The sequence below is a fragment of the Podarcis gaigeae genome (genome assembly GCF_964106915.1).
Source record: "Podarcis gaigeae genome assembly, chromosome: 1".
NCBI lineage: Eukaryota > Metazoa > Chordata > Lepidosauria > Squamata > Lacertidae > Podarcis > Podarcis gaigeae.
Genome location: NC_139678.1, coordinates 41,284,916 through 41,307,653, shown reverse-complemented (window position 1 = coordinate 41,307,653; position 22,738 = coordinate 41,284,916). Strand labels below are relative to the sequence as shown.

At 38.5% G+C, this 22,738-nt stretch overlaps 2 protein-coding genes across 5 annotated transcripts in view; one reads left to right on the top strand and one right to left on the bottom strand.

The window, feature by feature from the left end:
• The window catches only part of CHRM5 (cholinergic receptor muscarinic 5), a gene marked incomplete at its 3' end in the record, with an annotated part of 56,743 nt that extends 52,737 nt beyond the window's left edge, over positions 1-4,006 (bottom strand). The window contains exon 1 of one of the 2 annotated variants that reach the window (XM_083744747.1): positions 3,182-4,006. The remainder of the gene's footprint in view (positions 1-3,181) is intronic. The other variant, XM_083744746.1, reaches the window with a different exon arrangement.
• The window catches only part of AVEN (apoptosis and caspase activation inhibitor), a 104,459-nt gene that overhangs the window by 47,023 nt on the left and 34,698 nt on the right, over positions 1-22,738 (top strand). The window lies entirely within an intron of this gene.

The window sequence follows — 22,738 nt, the reverse complement described above, 5'->3', positions numbered from 1 at the left end:
CAACATGAAGCATTATAGATATTAAGATAATTGATTAGAAATTTTGAATATAATAATGGAGAAATTTATGTTCAATTGCCTGTGGTGGCAAATCACTTGCTACCGGGGGTAATAGTCAGTATATTAATGTCTTGCAGCAGAAATGGATTGGAGGGTCCTGAACCATGAAGCGTTTCAGAAACAATAAGGAACTTAGGTTAAACAAAGCAGGAAAAGTCTGTTTATAATTAGATGGTAATATATAAGCAGTCATATTTAGTGTAGTATTAGACTGAAAATGGAAAGCAAAAACCTTTGAACGCCATTCCTGATTCTGCCACTTGCTGAGCTAATTGTCTTGAGCTAGTGATCAGTTAATGCTGAGCTAATGATCAGTTAACTATTCTTTGAATTAGCTTTTTCCAAGGAGCCAGCAAGCTATTTTACCTTTTGATTATATAGTCAGAGGACCCGTTAAAAGTGAAGTACTTTTGAAATACTTTCAGTTTAGACACTGTTTCACATTCATATTAAAATGAATCTTGATGCCAGTTTAAATTGGGTCATTATGTGCCATGCCTCGATGATAACATTATTTAAAACTTTGTCTATACTTTGATTTAGTCACAGGTTAGTACGTCATTGAATTTGACACGATACAGGTGCCCCACACTGCTTACTCCAAGGATGGGAAACCTGTGACCCTTCAAGATGCTGCTGCTCTGCAGTTCCATCATCCCTGACCATTGACCATGTGTGCTGGTAGCTGTTGGAGTCTGATAACATCTGGGGTCATAGGTTTCCCATTCCTGGTCTTATACCAGAAGCATCTGAGAATTGGTATAGGTAGCATTAGAAGTTGAATATTCTTCAAATTGTACTGCTTAAAAACATAGATTTGTATTATTATTCCACTTAATTAGCATATTTTTTGTTTTTCCTGGTGTCTCTTCCCTACACCCATTTATTAATTGCACCCGACATGAACGTTGGTTGGTGTATCAGATCTGTTAGGTGGTAATATAAACAAGCCCTTAGCGATGTGCATTACATGATATTTATTGGTCCTCATTTAGCAATTGAGTATCCTAAATTTAAGGGTAAAGCCGTTTTATAAAAACACCCTTCCCATTATTAGTCGCCTGCTGTTTTGTTTTTAAAGCCTTCTTTTAACTTAATGTGTTCTTATTTTAAAATATAGAAGTTTACAATGCATAGGATTTTAGAAATAAGTTTTTTTGTAACTTTTTCAAGTTGCTTTGTAAATGTGTTTGTAGTTTTGTTATTTTACAAACTGAATGTGATAGTTGGGTTATCAGTCCTTTTAACACTGCATATTTAATGCTATCTACCATCAAGCTGTTGTTTTACACCTTTGGCAAATAGCAACTTTTTACCTTTTTCTTTGCATTTAGGTTAGGTTTCCAGCCCTGTCCGCAGTTTGCAATGGTGAACAGGTGCAGGACATTGTGTTTCATAGTATTCTGAAAATCATTTCCACAGTAATTTGCTGCTCATAATTGAGCAAACTGCAGGAAGCTTTGCTGCAGGGCTATATTTCAGTGGTCCATCACATGTTTTGCATGCAGAAGATCTTTAAGTTCAATCCCTAGCATCTCCAGGTTGAGTCTGGAAATACAAAAGCCCGGAGAGCTCCTGCAAGTCAGTGTAGGGACTACTGAGCTATATAGACCCCAGTGTAAGGCAGCTTCTCATGTTCACTTTCACCATTGTATTAAGAGCCCCAGATTTGTAAATGATTATCTCACATTTGCATCAGCTATGTTTTTTCTGCTGCCACGGAACCCTGGGCGACAGAGAATGTTAGTTGTACCGAGGAAAACTCTTAATATAAACACTTGAAAGTACAGTAGGCAAGCAAAAACATTGTGTCCTTCAAACTAAGATCATTGTTAAAAATCTGGAGCAGGAATGCAAACTAGAAACTTCTCTCTGTTATTATAGGAGTAACAGAGGTCGACAGAAGGGATTTTGTGGTTACAGAGGAAGTGCTAGTAAGAATATAAAGAGGATTAATCCCTAAAGATGACTCAAGCGCAGCATTTTGGTAGAATCTTTGGCACCTGATGGTACAAGAGCTCCCTCCCAATCTGGGCTTTCCTCCTCAGGTTAGCTGTCAAGTTTGCATTGCGAGCTACTATAAGTCTTTGAGTATGTGAGAAATGTGAAGAAAAGAGATCAGAATAAACTAGATTCTTGCAAAGAAACAAATAAAAGAGAAGAAGTAGAGACAGGCCATATAATTAAAATATATAATGGGTTTCCTTTAAAATTAAGAGAGTGTGTGTATTTTTATTATTTTATAGTTTGTATTAAGTAGTTGTCAAATGTTTTACTGAGCAGCTTTTGAAGGGATGAAGATCATGGAGACTTGTCATCATATATACCTTCACCAAGAACCATTGTAGGATAACAGCCCTAGTCTTTGAACTAATGAATTCTAGTATCTGTGTTCTAGATTTGAACCACGAAGTGATGTGCAATGCACCACATAAATCCGTTTTAGCAGTGCTCTTTCACTATCCACCTCTTTTGGTTTGATCGTTTTATATTCTAATTTGAATTAAAATGCATATGCTCAGACCTCATTTGCAATGCTGCTGAACTCTTATCCTCAACTTGCATTTAAACTGTATGCTAATCCTTCATTTTTTAACACAGTGTTTTTACATCAGTTACTATAGTTTCACAGCTAACTATAATTGACACTTTTGGTCTCTTTTCTTGGTGTATTTTAAGCATGGGTTTGACTGTAATAAATTATGCCTTTAAAATTTGATGTTGCCATTGTGTTAAATTCTTTGCTTTAATAGCTTGCATTAAATATTGAAGTGCAGTAAATATTACTTTGTAAATAGTAACTGTAGTGTGGTTTTATAGATTTGGCTGTTATTTCTACATTTCCCAGCTTTCAGATAAACAGCAATTGAGAGCAATTTGAATCTTAGCAAACAATTATAGGCAAAGCAAGTGAGAAGAGTTTAATAAGGTAATTTGGGAAATATAACACATAAAAGCAGTTATTTGTACAGTCCAGGACAATATACCTTTAAAGGTTTAAAATTCAGCCTTGGTGTGAATGAAAACACAACTGAAATTCACTGATACTGTAGGCACAAAATCAGAGCAGTCTTCTTACTGGAAAAGCTAGATTTCTTAATTAAAAAAAATAAAAACTTACCTAGCAGATGACTGAAGACAGGTTCTGGATTCTGTGTCTCCAAATACTGAGATACACTCTCCAGGTAGGAAGCTTTCTGTATTAGAAATGCATTCTGCACACTAGCTTTCACGTTTCTTTTTCTCTACTGTGTCTGTCTCATTTGCTAGTGCTGCTTCATTTTGTTGCTGCTTGCTTCCAGTTTACTCCCAGTTATTCCAAATCCTTGGCTTCGCTCTCTAAATAGTACTTTAAATTCTTCTCTTAAGAAGCTAAGAAAAAGAGTGGTGGACTTTGCATCTTCTCAAACAATAGAGGCAAACACATCAATTCTGGTTAATTCAGATGTTCATTATTTATCAAACGTTAATTGAAGGCTTCAGCACTCAGTAAATCCCATTTGCTTTTGTCATGTGAATTCCAATACTGAAAACTTCTCTCTGTGCCAGAAAATCCGGTATATGTCAGTGCTGTACGTTGCGTTGAAGGGCAGGGTAACTGGACTCCAGGTTTTGCCTTAACTTTTCACCTGCATAGCCTGCTTTTGGTAGTGGCTGTTGAACAGTCTGCTCTTCTCTCCTTCTGTCAAACACAGATGTGAAATGCTGCTTGCGAACAGGGGAGAAACTCCCAAAGGGTGTAGTGTTGTGTCATATCTGAAGACAGTGAGCATGCATGGCATCAATGAGTTGCTTATATGAGCTATTCAAGTCAGGCACTGAACTGATAGGATGACGTTTCCATACATAATACACTAATTATTTCTTCTGATGGACAGCAATGTCTATTGGTAGGAAGAAAAATCAAATGATGCAATAAGGTTTGATAGGTCCGCCCTGTTTGAACGGCTTGCCACACCAGAAAATCTCCTATTATTAGTGAAATGGACAGTGATTTTAATGCAAGTATTGGAGTGCCATTTTTATTCAAGTCTGACTTTTTTTTGTAGCTAGCAGGTATTAAAGTGGATCTGAGAAGAGAAGCTACTGAAAATTTGCATTTAAAATAGATTTTTTTAAAAATGAAGTAATTGGTTTATTTCAGAATATCTACCTTAAAAAAGATCCTTAACCATGTTTAATTGGAAGTTAATCCACTGCTTTTTGTTATTGATGCTTGGGATTGTCAAGTAAATATGTCATTTCAGTCTCCCCCTCCCCAATTGAAATAGATTTCTAGCCCATGAATACTTGTTTGGTTTAATTTTAAAATGAGACATTGCCATTTTACTACCACGTGAATAGCGCTCTTTTGAGGTTAGCATGTGTTGAGCCCTTCCTGCTTAATGCATGCATAAAACGCCCCTGTGTTTTTTTATTCATATATATATATATATAGGTTTGAGCATCCCTATTAAAAGACTAGTTATATCATTTTAAAAAATGTATGAGACACTTTATTTTATTAATCTTTCCTCTCACACACTATGAATAGGGAAAATCATTGCTTGAGAAGAGGTGAGAAAAACAATGAAAATATAAGGGTTATCATATCCCTGGTGTTTATAAGTAATTCATCATTTGTCGCAGTGCTGTTTTTTAACCAGCTCATCTCCTTTGGTTGGTTAGTTCATAGTTAATGATCATTGTTGATTTAACTCTGTCCTGCATCTTTCCAGTTGATTGGTTTCAGGAGTCATAATCAAAGGCAGAAACTTGGAGCCAGAATAGGCAATGTGTGTTTTGCCTGTGTTTATGATACTGCGTTTAATTGTGTACCCTCATGAAAATAAACCCATGTGAAGACTGGGTTATTTTGGCAAACACCCTATCTGAGCTCGCACAGCTCACACAGATATCTGCAGAGGTGTGTGTATGCACACACACACTAATCGTGGGGAAATCATGGAGGAAACATGATTAAGACATCTTGATACTTAAGAAAACATTCAGAGCTAGGAAATGTATTTGGTTCTTAAGTATTGGCAGTCTTAGAGTTTACTTGTTTCTGTGGGGTGACTCGAACCCTTGTTCGGCCTAACCTGAACCTGCCCTTTTCTGATGGCTGAACTGTGCCTTTCATACGGCTGAGTGAAAGAACTGTCAGGAAAGCAAATATTTTATTTATTTATTTATTTATTTATTTATTTATTTATTTATTTGATTTCTATTACATCTTTCCTTAAAGTAGATCATGGTGGCGACATACACTTTTTCTCCCCTCTCATTTTATCCCCACCACAACCCTGTGAGGTAAGTTAGGCTGAGATTAGTTGGAATGAGCCACACAACAGTTTCCACTACTAACTTCCTAAATTACCTTCTCTTTAAGCTGGCAGAAGGCTGTGTCTTGCGCATAGACCTTACACAGAAGGGTCTGTTTAGGAGATTCAGTTGCTGGCATCACTTAGAGGCCAGTCTTCAAGGGGCAAGTGTTCTTGGCACCAGAAAAATTGATTTAAAATGCATAGTAAAGTTTGGGCTTATAATTGAAAAAAAATTATTGGAATGAATTTCAAAAAAGGTAACAGGAAAGTTGTAGAAGTCATTTTAATTTTTTCCTTTTTCTGACGCACCTTAAAAATATATCCTGAAAATGGTATTATAATTATGAGTTACCAATAATTTTGTGTTGTGTTTGTAACAGATAGTGTATTTTAAATTTTGATGTGACATGAAGGGATGCTGAATGGGGTAGGTCGCATGTTTCTGTATGATATATATTTCGTTGAGATTCATTGCTGCTTGGATAAAATGTTTTAGTTCTTTTGTCTTTGTGAATAGTTGCAGCTAAAATGAATAGAATAAGCCTCTCACTTTTTTTTTAGTCTTTGTTCTGTGGTGTTTTTTGGGGGGGTATTGCTTCTGTATGGTAATTATTCATTATTTCAGTTGGAATAGTTCTACTCTGTGAACTGAATATGTGATTATCATTCAACTAAATTAAATCTGTCTTGAAAGCTGTAATTTGATCAGTCACTTTAGTCTCTTGCACATTATATTAGTTGTGTCTAAAGAGAATCAGTAAATGTTTGTAAAGATGTATGTATCCTTTTTAGCACAATAATTTTGTATTTGAAGCATCCAAACCTCTTTTTAAAATTGGAAGAATAATCTGTGATAATAGTGAACAAGAACTTTGCTTTGCAAAATGGAAAGAAGCATGGAGCAAAACAAAACAGACTGGAGAAGTAGCAATAGCGACATACGTTAAGTAAAAAATAAATAAATGAAATTCTCCTACAGCCGATTCAATTATGAAGGGCCACCATCCTTCTAAGTGTTTCTTGTTACTTCTGATTGTATAGCTAATGTAACTTGCGAAATGGAACTATTTAGAACCCACCAACCAAATATGTTTAGCTGCAGGCAACTTCAAATGTGTAGTGGAGCGCCATATCTTCCTCTGCAGCTTGCAGACAAGGGTACACTGACACTACTCAGCTGCTCTTTCCTCATGAGTGAGGGATTTTAGAGTATTTGGGCTGGAGCAGAGTGAGACTGTCATACAAGAGACCTCCAGGTAGCTCTCTTATCTTCTAGATGGCAGTTGACTGGGTGAGAAGGTGTGCACACATCTTTCACATGCTGCTTTTAGAATATGGGATGTCAGGTGTTGGGTGTGCAGTTGCAAAGGATGCTACTCCAAAAGTACCACCAGCAGCTAAAAGTGAGCTCCTAATTATTCCTTTGCAAGTAGGGCTCACTGATGGCTGCGTAAGGGAGTTCTCCATTGGGAACTCTGTAGTTCAGCTGCTAGGTGCTGTTAGTGACCCGCCCCCCTTTGTCCTTTTCTGGTTTGAATTCAAACTCCCTGCAGTCAGACTTTAATCAGCTGATTGGTGGTTGCCGTGAGCTCCTTTGAAGTTGGCATCTATTGTCATAATGGTGTCAGGTGATTGGTAGGTGTGTGGCTTTGCCTACTTGTCAAAGTTAACCCATGTGGGATGGTAAGAATCTGGCCCACCGGCTGAATCTAGCTTCCCACCACCATATTGGCAAACTACACCTTTGTGGCTTTGAGGAGCCAGTTGTGTTAGGAGCTTCTGAAAAGGAGGTAGATAAAATTGGCTTTTATTTTGTAACCAGATTCCATATATACCATGTATTATAATCTGCAGGAAAAAAAGAAGTTAAGGAATTCGGATTAGTGATATTGCCAACATTTGAAATTGGAAAGCTCCTAAAGGTGAACTTGAGGAATCTTTATGCCAATGCAAGCCAAGCACAAACTGGATGAAACGTTGGGCATGGCTCATAATGTGAGTGGCTGGGGAAACCCATAAATTATGATGATGATGTTCACCTTGGAACCAGGACTGCCTACCACCATCCCTGCCCTCCTAACCCCTAAAACCTAGCTGGTGATGGCAACGAGCCACATGGAGCTCTGGGTATGTATATACCATTGTGCTTGACAATTGTTCTTAAACTTTCTGGTGGTCTGGAAGCGGCATGCCCCAGGTTTCCTGGCACTGTGGTGCTGCCATTTCAGTGTTCTAGATACTAAGAGTAATGTAGAGCTTGGAGAAATTTTGCTTGAGATTGCTTAGTAAGTTTCAAGGGAAGAAAAGTGTTTGGTTGGGCAAGGCTCAGGGTCTTGTGGTTGGATCCAGCATGCTGTTCTTAACTGTGAAGAAGCAGGTGCTTATAGGGAAGGACAAGCAGGACATGAGTGCACTAGCCCTCCCTCCACTTGTGATTTTCAGGAGCTGGTATTAAGAGACATACTGAACCCAGCAATGGTGGTAGCACATGACCACCATGGCTAGTAGTTTAGGTTCCATCGTGTACATCTTTGGGAGAATAGCAGAGTCTAAACTTCAGAATGGGCTCCAAAACACTGGATTCTGAGTTTTGGAAAAATAATGTAGATTAGTCAATTAGATTACATTATTTTTCCAAAATAATGTAGATTATTTTGGAAAAATAATGTAGATTAGTCAATTCTGAATTAAACTTGGGGGAGGATTTGCCATCACTATTTGAGATTCTAGCTGTGATGTCACTTTAACATTTTTTTAAAGATCAGTGGTGTGAATGTCAGTCCTTTAATGAATTTTAATAACAGGATTATGTTGTTGGCAGGATTACAACTATGCATGTTCTATGTCCTTTTCTCTGACTGTTCTAGTTGCCATAACAACTTGATTGTACCATAGAATTTCCTGCTTGTAGTTAAGGTTTTTTCTGTACTGCTGTTATGGAATATGTGTATTTTAGGAATTTATCATTTATACCCATGCCCTCCAAGTGACAAGTTATACTGTTCATTCAAATAATGAAGTGGGTGGTCTATGTTGACCAGTATGGCAGAGAAAACAGTTCACATAGAATGTGATTGTGCATAATAGGGGCTCATCAGGAAAGGAAAATACGGGTAGTTCCTTAAGAAGTAAAAAAAAAAACCAAACTGGAAAGACCAAACTGCACTCAATATGTGGCACCTTTATTTAAAAATTTGATGGGGTTCAGAAATATCTAAAGCAAACTAAAGAGGCTAACCAGTTCTTAGGAATCTAGGTACATAGGAAAGTGCCTTATACCAGCCAAAATAGTTGGCTTTCTAATGTAGTACAGTGGTACCTTGGGTTACATGCGCTTCAGGTTACATACGCTTCAGGTTACAGACTCCGCTAACCCAGAAATATTACCTCGGGTTAAGAACTTTGCTTCAGGATAAGAACAGAAATCATGCTCTGGCGGCACGGCGGCAGCAGGAGGCCCCATTAGGTAAAGTGGTGCTTCAGGTTAAGAACAGTTTCAGGTTAAGAACAGACCTCTGGAATGAATTAAGTACTTAACCCTAGGTACCACTGTATTGTCTACATTGACTGGCAGTGGCTTTCCAGAGTCTCGGGCAGACTTCTTTCACATTGCCTGCTATCTGATACTTGTATGAATCTAGACTATTCTATATGCAAAATGTATGTTCCATCATTCTGTGATTGTGTCTTTCCTAAGCATCAAGGCTTGAGAAATGCTTGGAAATCTTATTCAATCTGAACTTTGCAGTATGATTACTTTATATTCTTATGCTTGCAATTAAATTTTTATAAATTCCCTGGAGTCTCTTCTGTCAGACAAGGTGGAATGTCTAAGCTGGAAAAGTTTAAATAAAAAATATGGAAATTACCATAATGTGGAAAAAGACGGTTTATTTGAAGATTTGCACAACAAATATTCATATTGCCTTTCAAGAACAAATACAGTTTTATCTTATTTAAAAAATGATCTGTAGAGTATAGATTTTTATTCTGGGTTCATGTGGAAGTGATGGTGTAGAACTGCATAATTACAGGAGTTGGTGACTTTGTGTTGTTGTTTTTTAAAAAAACTATTCATGTACTAGCAATTTATTATCCCATCCAAAATCCAAAAGGCTAGATCTGAATTCTCATTTTGAACAAAGGAAAAATATTTCTGATCTTCTGTTGCTCTTTAAAGAATGAATTAGAGTTTTAATTAATGGAAGAATTGTATTCGCAGTTAATATAATTCTCGCCTTTAGAATTAGAGTATAATAGAATGGTACAGAACAATGATCTTTAAAGGTATTTATCATCCATTTCAAAGTGAATTGTGTTTGTTCAAGAGAATTACAAAATCCTGTTTTAAAAGAGTGCTACAATTTATGCCATCACAAATTTTCTGATCTCCCTGTCAGTTGCTACGTGACTTTCAAATGCCTGACTGCTACTCTTGTCTATGTTAGAAAGGGATCTAGGGTACATCATCACATGGTCTTAAGGTGGGCTGGGGAAACTGTGGTCTGCAAGCCAATATTGGCCCACCCAGTGGTCCAGTTTGCACTACATGCCCATTTTTCAAGCCACATCCAGCTGTCAATCAGCTGGTGTGGGAAGATGGGCAGGGTTCAATTCTGTGTTGGCAACTTGTGAATGTTCCCAGCAGAGAGCAAGCACCCTCAGCCAAACTGCAGGATTTAACTCCTACTTGAAAGCTGACTTAATACCACATGATTGTAAGAAAGCCTCTAAGTGTCAGTTACAGATAGGTAGATGTGTTGGTCTGCCATAGTCAAAACAAAAAAAATTCCTTCCAGTAGCACCTTAAAGACCAACTAAGTCAGTTCTTGGTATGAGCTTTCGTGTGCATGCACACTTCTTCAGATACACTGAAACAGAAGTTTCCAGACCCTTCTATATAGTGTGAAAGTGGGGAGGGGTATTACTCAGAAGGGTGGTGGGAATGGGTGATTGGCAGATAGCTGTGATGAGCCTGTTGACGACTCTTAATGACTGCAATAGGTCTTACAGGAAAAAGCAAGGGGTGAGAAGGTGAAAAATGGCTTTGTCATGTATAATGAGATAAGAATCCAAGGCCTTTGTTCAGACCAGGTCTCTCCATGGTTTTAGGTTTGGTGATAAGTTGCAATTCAGCAGCTTCTCTTTCCAGCCTCTAAGTGGTTTACAACCCCCCCCCCCCAAAAAAAAATATTAAAATTATTGATAAAAAATAAGGCTTTTTAAAATATTCAGAAGTTTATTAAAATCAGCAAGTGCTGGAAAGGAATAAAACACATGTAACATCTTCGTATCTTGATAGGCTTGCTTAAAGAAAAATGGTTTTAAGGAGGTGCCAAAAAGCACTGTTCGTTGTCTCCCATGTTACAGAAGCCAGACTGGCTTCAATTAGGAATTGGGTATTTAGTGTCACCAGTCCCATGCCTTGGAACACACTTCCAGCAGAGATTCAGCAAGCATTCCTGCTTTTGATTTTCAGGCACCTTTTGAAGACCTAGGTGACTGTTTCAATTTTTTTTGAGTAGCCAGTCATAATTACTTTGTTTTCTTTGTAATCAGTCACAGGCAAGGGACTGAGGAGTCCCTTGGGAGGAAAGGTAAAGATGTTTCTCAGGAAATGCAAATTTTGATTTATCCGTGTTACTGGTGGTAGATGCTTGCTGGAGGGATGCCCCTTTGTTACTGTCCTTGATTAAAAAAAGATAAAGGTACCCCTGACTGTTAGGTCCAGTCGTGGTGAATACTAAATAAGGGTCTCTCCTTGCACTAGGTCTGGTTGAGGTTCCAGGGACATTCATTCATTCATTTATGGTATTTATATAACACTTAATTACTGAAGTCTTGAAGCATCATACTATGAACATCATACTATGGATAGAATCAATTACAATTAATCATAAAAACAGAAAAGTTCCTTAAAATGCCGGTTGGAAAGGAAAGGTCTTTGTCAGGCACCTGAAGTTCAAGAGGGGGATGTGGTGTGGGCTGTGTAATATCAGCTGCCTTATAAAAACAAAATAAATGAATCCAGCTTAAAAAAAAGTTCAAACCATAAGTGCCGGACTGTATTTAAAAAACACTATGCATGTTCTCAGAGAAATGAGTGTGGTGCCATTGCAAAGAGTCAGAAGACTGGAGCTCAAGCTACCATAAATTTACTGATAATCAGGGAAATCTCTAGGAATTTCTGTCAAATACTCTCTCCCCAGTAGCTGTTGCACACATGAGTTTCCTCACAATAACCTATACACATAATGGATCATGAAACTGCAATTTTGTTTTGTTTTTGTAAGGTTTATAGTTGAAGGTATTACATTCATATCATTCTGTTTTATTATATGAAGCATATACCGTGTGAACCATTTTGAGCTTCTAGGAAAAGGTAACTCTTAAATAATCCTTCCAGCAATGAAAAATTGTTATTATTCTGATTTGTTTCTGTTCAGGAGAACAGAAGAGCTTTTTGTTTTGCTAATTAAAACTGACGTTGATCTTTTACCATTTTAAGAGATGCTCTTATCTATACAAACACCTTGTTGTATAATCTATTTTGAAGGTAGCCCAAGCGGGGGCAGACTGCTATAACAAAGTTTCTTCCGCTGAACCAAAGAACTATCTCGTTTGCAGATTTGCTTCTAGCAGTGGAAAAAAAAATGTTGGTTTAGATATAAAAATAAGACCGAAAATATTGGACAGTGTTTGCCACAATTCACAAACCATGCTGAAAGGAACTGTTTGTCCTTCAGGATTCAGCCAAGGCAGGGAATGTATTGAACAACTATTAATAGCGTTACAGGGGAACCTTGGGGTTTATAATGGACTATTTCAAATTTTTGGAAGGATTTAGCATATAACATTTGGTAGAATGATGGTGTCATGCGGGCCATTAAAGGCTCATTAATTTTAAAATTAGTTAAAGGAGCTTTCAAATGACAACTATTCAGGCTTCTTGACAGTAAACAGGAGGTGCTGTGATGTTTGTATTCCTGAGATATTTTCCTTTGAGTTATCCAACCTTTACTCAAATACTAGAAAGTTTTTTCTCCTCTTCTTTTTTCATAACCAGCATAAATTGCTGAAAGGTAAGTACACTTAATGGAATTTAAAGAAGGTTAATACTTCCAGGGGCTTATATAGATGTATGTATGTTCAAGTAATTCTATATTGCTTTATTAGGAAGTATTCTTGCTTCACTGGGGCTTTGGTAACTCTTTTGAAGCAAACCAGTTACTTAGTTTTTTTGAGAATATTTAGAAAATTTTGCTGAGATATATTATCTTCAAATAGGATTTATTCAACGTTTTCCCCAACATTGCACAAACAACTACCCCCCCCAAAAAACCCTGTACTGTAGTTGCTGAATTAAAAAGCAGGAAGAATAGACAGGAAGGGAAAATAACAAAAAGAAGGAAAGAGAGCGAGAGAGGCAGGAAGCATGAGGTAATGAGAGCGAGAAAGACATGAAACAATAAAATGGAGGAATTCAGGGACAGTTACCAAAAATATTTGCCTTGCGTAACCTATAGTGTAATACTATGTGTAATACTATGACCCTGCCTTTCCCCACAAAAAACATAACTGAGGGACTGAGCCTCCTTCCATTATATTGTATTTTTTGCTCCATAGGGCGCACCGGACCATAGGGCACACCTAGTTTTTAGGGGGGGAAATAAAGGGGGGGAATTATTTTTTTTCCCCCAGGCGCGGGGCTGGGGCGGGGGAAGCCCGAGCTTCCCCCGACCCCAGCCCCCAGAACAGGTCTAGGAGCGGCGGCAAGATTGTGCGCAACCTCGCTGCCGCTCCCAGAACAGGCTGCTATCGGAGCCCGAAGGCTTGCGGATAGCTCCCTGAAGCCCGGGGAGCGCAGCGGGAGTTGGCGCTGCGCTCCCCGGGCTTCAGGCTGCAGGCAGCTATCTGCAAGCCTTCGGAGCCCGGCGGGAACTCCCGCCGCGCTCCAAAGCCTTGTGGATAGCTGCCCGAAGCCTGGAGAGTGAGAGGGGTCGGTGCGCACCGACCCCTCTCGCTCTCCAAGTTTCAGCGAAAGCCTGCATTCGCTCCATAGGACGCACCCACATTTCCCGTTCATTTTTGGAGGGGAAAAAGTGTGTCTTATAGAGCGAAAAATACGGTAACTGGGGACTAGGATATTCCCTCAGATAAAATTGTCATGTAAAGTATTTTGAAAGATCTGATTTTATTTACTAGGTAAAGGATCTTCACACAATTGTTGCTTAAAAATACATCATTGTTGCCTGGTTGCCTATGATAAGGCCCTCATGTATTATTCAGAAAAATCCCGAGCAAATAAATATATCCACTTTTCCATTACCGTATTTTTCGCTCTATAACACACACCCGACCATAACACGCACATAGTTTTTAGAGGAGGAAAATCCGTAGGCATGCCACCCATAGGCATTCCCTCCATAACACGCACAGACATTTCCCCTTACTTTTTAGAAGGAAAAAAGTGAGTGTTATGGTGCAAAAAATACGGTAGTTTGTCTGGAGGCCTTGTGCCTCTTGGTCTACCTAGTTCAGTCTGTAAAACCTTGCAGTCTGTTGGTCCTAGCTGAGGCCTTATTTAATTCTGTGTGTGTCCTCTGAGATATTGCTTCCTGAAGAACTTGTTTTGAACTGAATCTTCCAGTGGTTTTCCAGAAATTGTGTGATACAGGTCTCGTTTAAGGATTATTTTATGCATTTGTATGCTTTATCTATCCATCTGCACACACCTGGTCATTCACAGCATCTTAAAGTCAAAAGCCTCACCCAATTCTCATAAAATAAGAATAAAATTCTTACTCTTATGAAATAAGAATACAAATTCTGAGCAATATAAAACCTCCCAACAGTGGGGAACAGCAGCTAAATGTTTAGCATAAGAATAAAGCCCACAGGGCTTCTGGTAATAAGGTTTGAAATCTATTAAAAGACCTGGGTGAATAAGAAGGTCTTGGTGCCTTAGGGGCATTAATGTAGATGTCAGGCAGGTATCTCTGGGGAAGGCATTCCCTAGATGTGTTGCCTCCACTGAAAAGCCCCACTCTCTGCCTCATCACAGTAGGTGTGGGAACCTGGCAAAGTGTCTGATGAATCTTAATGCCCAGGCAAATTTTTTTTGGTTATTAAATTTATATCTCACCCCTTCCAAGGGGTCTCAGGGTGACAAACAATGAAATAGCATAATAAAAATAAAAACACCGCCACTACAATTAAATATCCCCTCACTTAAATAATTTAGAGGGACTGTATCCAGCTAAGTCATGCTTGGAGTACCACTGAAATGAATGGACCTAAGTCTTAATTGCAATGGGTCTCCTCCAACATTGGATGCAACTTAAGGTTAATAGGTGTATATGACAAAAGATGTTCCTGTAAGTAGACTGGCCCAAGCCATTTAGGGTTTTAAAGCTTAGAACCAGTATTTTGAATTGATTCCAGAAATTGACTAAGAAGCTAGTGCAGGTGATAAAGTTTGGGTGTGATTTTATTGTAGTTATCGATCATTAGCCCAACCTGTTCCTTTTGGACCAACTGAATAGATATGGAACAAAAGAACTAAAATTGCGAAACAGGTACAAAGCCCCAAGACAATAGACAGGTTCTAAGCTGCAGCTCCTACCCACCCCCTCAAATTGGAAAAACTATCACAAATGTATTGATAGGATGGAAGGGTTTAAAGGGGAAGGTCACAGACACAAAAAGGAAAGAGAGTTGAAGGCCTGTTCTGTAATTTGCCAAGCTAACTTCTCTCTCTCTCTCTCTCTCTCTCTCTCTCTCTCTGTGTGTGTGTGTGTGTGTGTGTGAGAGAGAGAGAGAGAGAGAGAGAGAGAGAGAGAGAGAGTGCTAACCACACTAGCAGGGCAAAGTTCTGCTGAGGGGTAGTTATTAATATAATTTATTAAATTTGTATACTGCCTTAGCTCTGCAGGTCTTAGGGCGGTTCACAGGATTAAATCACAATATAAAAACACAAAAGGCATAATAAAAAAAAATAACAACCCAGTAATTGCCCCCTCCCCCACTGAAGGACTGGGGAGGACTACAGTTGCTGGAGTTTTTGGACTATTGATTATAAAGATTGAAAAGAAACAGAATCATTGCTGGGCAAAATGAACTGAATGATCCAGCAGGCACGTCTTATGTTCTTAAATCTCTTCTACTGGTGGAAACAAGGTGAATATTAGGATCTGAGTTAAGGTAAATACTGAAAGTATTGATTAACATTTATAACAGGATTGATGGCTATTAACTGTAGAGTATATTTTTCCTTGGTTAGTATTTTTTTCATCCTTTTTGTGCTTTTGGGAATAGAGGGGACACTTTGACACATTTATTCTACCTAAAGGATGTGACTGAGCCTTGTAATTGAATAATTCATTTTCAGATCCCTTTGCTCACTTTTGCAAGATAGTGCCTCGTTTTTAAAACATTTATGAAGCCATTGTGTGCTTCTGTGGATAGCTCCCCCTATTGCAAATTGCTTCATAAAGAAGTTCTGTACTACTTAACGAAATGCCATTCTTATTGTAGTTCTTTAGCTCTGTGTGACTTAGCTTTCCCCAAAATTGCCTTCATTCCTTTTGGTAAGAGAAAGCTGGACCTAAGAATGCCCCTTTTCCATCAGGCCACTTGTCCCTCAAACCTTATTCTTGTAGCGTCCAGTTCCTTTCTTAAAGATACTCATACCAGAGAGACTATTATACAGCACAACTCTTTAGTTGGTGCATAAGTCTACCCATTTCTTGATCAGGGAAATAGGGTTGAATAATACCCTAAAGCAGGGGTGTCCAAACTTTTTTCAAAGAGGGCCAGATATGATGAAGTGAACGTGTGTGAGGGCTGACCAAAGCTGTTGACCTTCTTTGGGGATTTTACCTCAGGAAATAAACTGTCGCAGGGGCCAGATTAAACCAACTGGCTGGCCGGATTAGGCCCCGGGGCCGGACTTTGGACATGCCTGCTCTAGAATCTAGAGAGGTCAGTATCCTGCGCTGTCTTGGTTTTCAGCTGAGCTTTCTTAGTGGTTGGGTGGGAGGTAAGGAAGCAGAATGAAATTCCTAAATCAATCTTAGGCCATGGGTGGAAAAAGCAATGCAGCTGTCTGTCACGTATCTCTGCTGCCCCTATTAAAGGGTATAAGTAGAACAAGTTGTTAGCTAATGAAAATTGACAGAACAGATTTAGATTTTTTTGCTACATTTTGGCTGCTTGCAGGTTTAATTACTGCCTCAAGTTTGGTCTCCTCAGCTTTCAGAATGAGGATCCATTCTTTGCTGCCTCTCATGTAACTCAATTAATGATGTCAGTATGAAGATATTACACTTGTTTACATTTACCACTGAGCCAAACTATGGCTGTTCAGGTCCCTGAAGAGGAGATTGTGGCAGCTTTTCTCCTCCCCATTTGTTTTGTTGCTGCACTGCACTGCACTGTCCTAAGCTAAGTCATGATTTGGACTTGAATGTTACCCATACCTGAGCTTCTGGTTTAGCTCTCCTGACAAACCACAAGCTGCAAGCCATATGACAAACATTGGGTTCAAATTGTGGTTTGTCTGGAGGGAGGTAAACCACAAGCGTGAATTTGGATGGTGCACCAAGCTAAGCTATGGCTTAGCTCAATGCCTGGAGGGAGGAAAGCAACTGTGATCTCCTCTCCAGGAGCCCACACATTTGCTCCAATGGTTTGGCTTAGCATTTTGCGCAAACTGGGCCACTGAAACTCTGGTATTGTTTCTAGCATGCATTTACTTTTGTATCTCTGCATAGACTGAGAACCATGGATAACCACCCCATGGTTATCCAGTCTTATCTCTTCATTTGGGGACCTCAGAGGGAGAGACATTATAAATGTTGATGTAAACTTGCCTATCTTAATCACTGTGAATGGTCCTCTGACAAGTGTCCACAGACCAACAAAATAACTGTGATGTTCTTTAATGACTGGGATAGTTTCCTGACAGCTAGAAATCTCTCTCCTTATCCTCAGAATGTAACATCCAGTGGTGCTAGGAGAAGAGGCCAAGAAATAGTTTGGCGCTAGTTTTACACTTCAAACTAACAGGAAATCAGAGACAGGGAGGGAGAGTATGAAACTGTAAACTGATTGAAGCAAACATCTTGCGTTGTGGCAAGTGTTTACAGGATTAGCTGTATTTGTTTCCACCGCACTTTCTTTGAGGGTTATAAAGACACCATGGCCACATTCAGATGTCATGATGAACCACAGTTTAGCACGACAAGAATGAGCCACAGTGCGCTGTTCCTTTTTCCTTCTATTTCAGTGCAGCCAAAAGGAGGAGATAGGAAGCTTTAGTTTCCTGTTTCCATTAACCACAGATGAGTGTTTCATCACAACTGAGCTTATAAATGTATTGTGCCCTCTCATCCAAAGAAAATTAATTGCTGTAAAGTTGTTCTTGGACTTGGAGTAGTGGGAAAGGCATTACAGTAGAACATGGCACATTAGATTGCAACATTTGAGTCTTTTTACTACCCCGATCTCTCTTGGGATCTGATATGAGAGCAGACAAATTTACTTACATATTGTTCCTAAAACCTGTGCTGATTTTATCTCATTATTGATAATTATTTTATATAGTTATGTATTTATATATATATGGGGTTTCACTATTTTTGTATGTATTTCTTTGATAATTTTATTATGTAACCTCTTAGAGAGCCCTCAGATTGATTTATAACATTTTTCTAAATAAATAAAATAAATTATGTCCTCTACCCTAGAAAGTTGGCAGATGGAACAGAAGATAATTCTTCAGTTTTATCATCTGAAAAATCTGTTTGGCAAACAATAGAATTGGTTTAATCTCTCTGAAACTGTAAAATGATGTGTTGTGTCAAATATACTTGGTTGTCTTCATCTGCATTAAATTTACATTAAATTTACTTATTCCTTACATTTATATCCCATCCTTCCTCCTGAAGGATCCCAGGATACAAAGAATGCTGCTTGGCATATGCCGCCACACATTCTTTTCTTATATTCTTTCATTTAAACTGGAAATCATATGTGAATAGTTTTCTAGAAAATAATATAGTAATCTTACCATCACAGTATTCATCCTTTGGTATTTATTTTTAGTTCTTTCTGCACTGCCATCCTTTTATTAAATGTTTCTTCCTGTTAATAATAATATGTAATGTCGTAAACGTGATGTAAATTGTCTCCAAGAACTATAATGAAAAGTTCAAATACAATAGTGATCAAATAAAATAAAATTAATTACCATGACTCTGTAATTACAGTATGCTTTTATTTCAATTACAGCACAGTAAATACTTTTATTAGAAATAAACAGAACTCATTCTGGGTCTTCTTTAATTAGTCACCATTGTAGACTTTCTAATATTTTCAGCATATGAGCTGTAAATCACTTTCTAACTAACAAACACTTTTCCTGGCTATATATGTTTATAAACTTTCCCGTACTATTGCATTAAAAACACAAACATTTTTAAAAACACAAACAATCAAATATCAACATCACAGTGGAAAACCAGTGGGGGGTTGTATATGTTACAGAAAAACTGAACTGGTGTTGAACTTAGTATCTATATTAATGTTATTTCTTGAGTTTGTGTTCTACTATTATTATGGAAGATTTGATGTCGGTTCATGTACACACACGTATGTGTTACTTGATTTTTTGCAGCTTGAATGTTTTGTGCTTGAGATGATGTAATAGAAGATTTCTGTCTGTGCTATTTGGTCTGATGGCTAACTTATGCAGGAAGTCTACACTTGATGTTGCAGTTATCAAAGAATTAGCATGTCATTGTTTGTATAGTGTGCCCTCTTTTTAGCGACTAACACATTATCTGTTGGATTATGGATCATCCTGTTTACATTTTGAAATTCAAAATAATTTCAAAGAGGGAAGTGGAAACTATGCGATAGTGATGGCAATGGGTAGTAGTTCCTTTTTAGGGTTTTTCGAGGTGTATGTTTGGTGAAACTCTTCATTTCTATTGCTTCTCAAATTTTTGATGTGTGATCACCTTGTATGTGGCACTCCAGGACACTAGCCTGGAAGCTGATCGCCATTTTAATTTCACAAGAAGCTGCTGTAGGGGAGGGGGAATGGCAATCTGAGTCAAAAACTTAGATCAGAAAGTTGTAATTCTTCCCCTTATCACAAATTTTCAATGCACAATCTGTTTGCACCACTCCTGGACCCCTGGGTAGATTATCCAGTTTGACGGGGTTAGATAGCAACACCCCACCACCAATTGCCCTTCAGTGGGTCTATAATGTGTTTCCCCATTTCTGATCCAGAGTGGCCTCCCTTCCTGGCAGAGTTGTTGTACTGCCAAATGTCTCCTTGCCATTTTTTGCAATTAGTGGTGTCTCCCACAGCTTCCCCTCCTCAAGGTTCTTTTGCCCCTGGGCATGTGGTCTGGGAACTGCCACACCTATGTCCACAGTGTTGTGTTCTTTCTTAGAAGTGGGAATTACCTGCTAGCCACATGTGAAAGCAGCATGTCTCCACAGCTCAGCACCATTGTACTGCTTGCAGGCCAACACCCTCCCATCTTAACTGACAATTCCAAGGGAGGACATGGTGCAAAGAAGCAGCCTGGGTCTCGAGTTGGCAGATGAAGCATAGGTTCAAAGCTCCACAATTGCACATGGGAGGAGTAACCCAATTTAGGATGCCTTCCTTTACAGAAGTAGAATTATTAAATTCAGTTAAAATAGAAATAGCGAAATACTGGGTGGCCTTGTCATGACCACAGTAAAATAAGCTGTGAAATGAGTCTCTGTGAACTCTTTCTGAGCCTTCAACCAAGATTTTCCGTTTTGTAAGTGAAAGTCAATTGGAACTGCAAACATACTTCCCTTCTCTCTCTCAGGCTTGTTATCTATTGGTTGCTTAGCAACCATGCTTTTGCATACATGCAAGGCATTAACTACTTTTATATTGCCTCTTTGCTTTGTGATTTTAAGCATGAAAACTGATAGAACATCTGAAGACCGAATATATCTATGCTTATCAATAGTCAAATGGATTAAAATGACTTCACAGATAAATATGCATAAGTTATTTGCATGAGAAGTATAGCAGAGTGCTAATATGTATTCAGTGTCTGAAATAAGAGCAAGGTTCAATTATGAAATTATACTGAACCACTTTACATGTTGCTAATTTGACTTCGAGATCCTAATTTGACTATTAGTTCAATAGTCAATTGTTATTTGGAGCAGTGATTAAAAATAACAGGCAGAATCCAGAGGACATGTGCCTGGCGTTCTTTGCATGTAGTAGGACTTTTCTGACCCCCTTTCCTGTTGCAGCTCCTTGCATGCTTGCCCCCTCTCTCCCCAAATTGCTACTTGTGAAAGTTGCATATTTTCTGGAACAGTGTCTGAAGCGGAGTGGGGGATGCAGGCGGTGGTAGTTGGGAATGACTCTTCATGCTCAGTGGATCTCCTTTCCACTTGCTTGGATCCTGGCTAAATAGAGTCCCGCCCTGCCTCATTTTTTGGGTGGATTTCCACTAAAATTAATACTTATGTACTACTATTAAATATATGGAAGATTTAAAACAATTGGGATGTTTTAATATATTGAATGCATTTCTGTAGACTTGTTCAGAATGCACAGGGCTTGTGCACTTACACCGCCTTCATACATAAGAAGAGAAGATTGAAAGTTTCTGCTTACAAGTCTTCAACTTGTGTCCCACCCTCCTCCACTCTGCTCAGCTCCCTTCCGATGCTGTGCTCTCCAAAAAATAAAAAATATCAGTCTCCACCTTTCCTGAACTTCGTCTCTGTCATACACACAACCATTTTTAATACAGCCACAGCCCATTTAGCATTATTTCACACTAGAGCAGCAGAGTTATATTCGACACAAAAATGCTCAGCAAATACTACCTCCTCATCTTTTTATATTTAGGGGTTTCTTTATTAAATATTCAGAAGGAAATTACAAAGTTAAAAAATATTTTTTGTGTAAATATTTTTGCATTCAAAACACCTGAAATTTAGATGTTCAGGCTTGTTCACATTCTCGATTTCCCTACCCTTGAATACAATATGCTTGATGGGCAGCTGAATGTATGAACTGAAAAGCAATTCTACAACAGTGTACTTCAGCATTCTTGTTTAATCAGGCTGGAAGTACAAATGTTGGCTTCTCTGTGCTATGTAGAGTTGACCTTGCCTCATTTTAGTGTGAAGTGTTTTCTCGTTATTGTAAGCAGTGTGTACTCAAGAACTGTGTAGAGACTACAGATAAGTTGAATATAATTTTGCAAGAGCACTGGGGAGAGAGAGAGAGAAAATCAAAATTATAGTATGGTAGAAATAATAATTAAATCTTCATTCAAAACCTGCTCTTTCCTACTTGGAAGCTTTGAGAGTTTGCAAATCTTGCCTCTGGTCGTTCTCACCTGTGATTGATGGAGAATGCTGTGTTTGGCATTGCACATTCAGCATAGCCTAAAGGCAATGAGGTCTATGCGAACTGGAGGGAGTTTTTTTCTGTAATCTTGTCTAAATTCATTGTTGACACCTGAGAAAATATCTTATCCAAGCTTCCAGGTTTTAGTGAATGCAGATTTAGAAACTGTCAGTTGACATTTTAATTACAGTATGAGTTTCTCGCCCCCCCCTTTTTTTGCTTGTTTGCTCATCGAGGAGAGAGCTTTTCCTGTCTTTGAGAATGGCTATGCTTACTGAATAATTATTTTGCTTTTTAGTATGCTGATACAGTGGTTTAGATAGTGTAGTTTTGAATACTGGTGTGAGTTGGATTAGGCTTGTACAATTATCCTGCTGAAACATAAGTTATAGATCAAGAAGAAGAAAGATACAGAGCTTCCCCTACTTTGGAAATACTTAGAAGTATTGGCAAATTCATTTAAAGGGATCAAAGGAACTGGATGGAAAGATAAAGTTTATCTTTATATAAGGAAATAGTGAAAGAATAGAAATCTCTAGGTTGTATCCAATGAAGTCATCCTGTTAGCGCAAGGATGCCCACCTGTGCAGGGAAAATTCTCATCTCTCCATGTGCCTACATGCCCCCAATTTATTTTGGAGGTTCCCACAGCCCTCTGTAGCAGATTTGGGGGGCACACAGAGAGAGGAGAGGAAGAGGGAGTCCCGTTTTGCAGGCAGAAGTTTTGCAGACTAATGGGACATCTTTGCTACAACCATCACATTTAAACTTTTTGACTCTTTTCCAAATTAGACACTTATGTGTTTCAGTACAGTAACTATAGTATACTGTGGGGCAGATCCAGAAATACTGTGTCTTGTCAATAGTTGTTTATTTATTCAAAGTGTTTTTACCATGCTCTTTACCCAAAAGGACTTCCAGAGTGACTTCCAGAAAT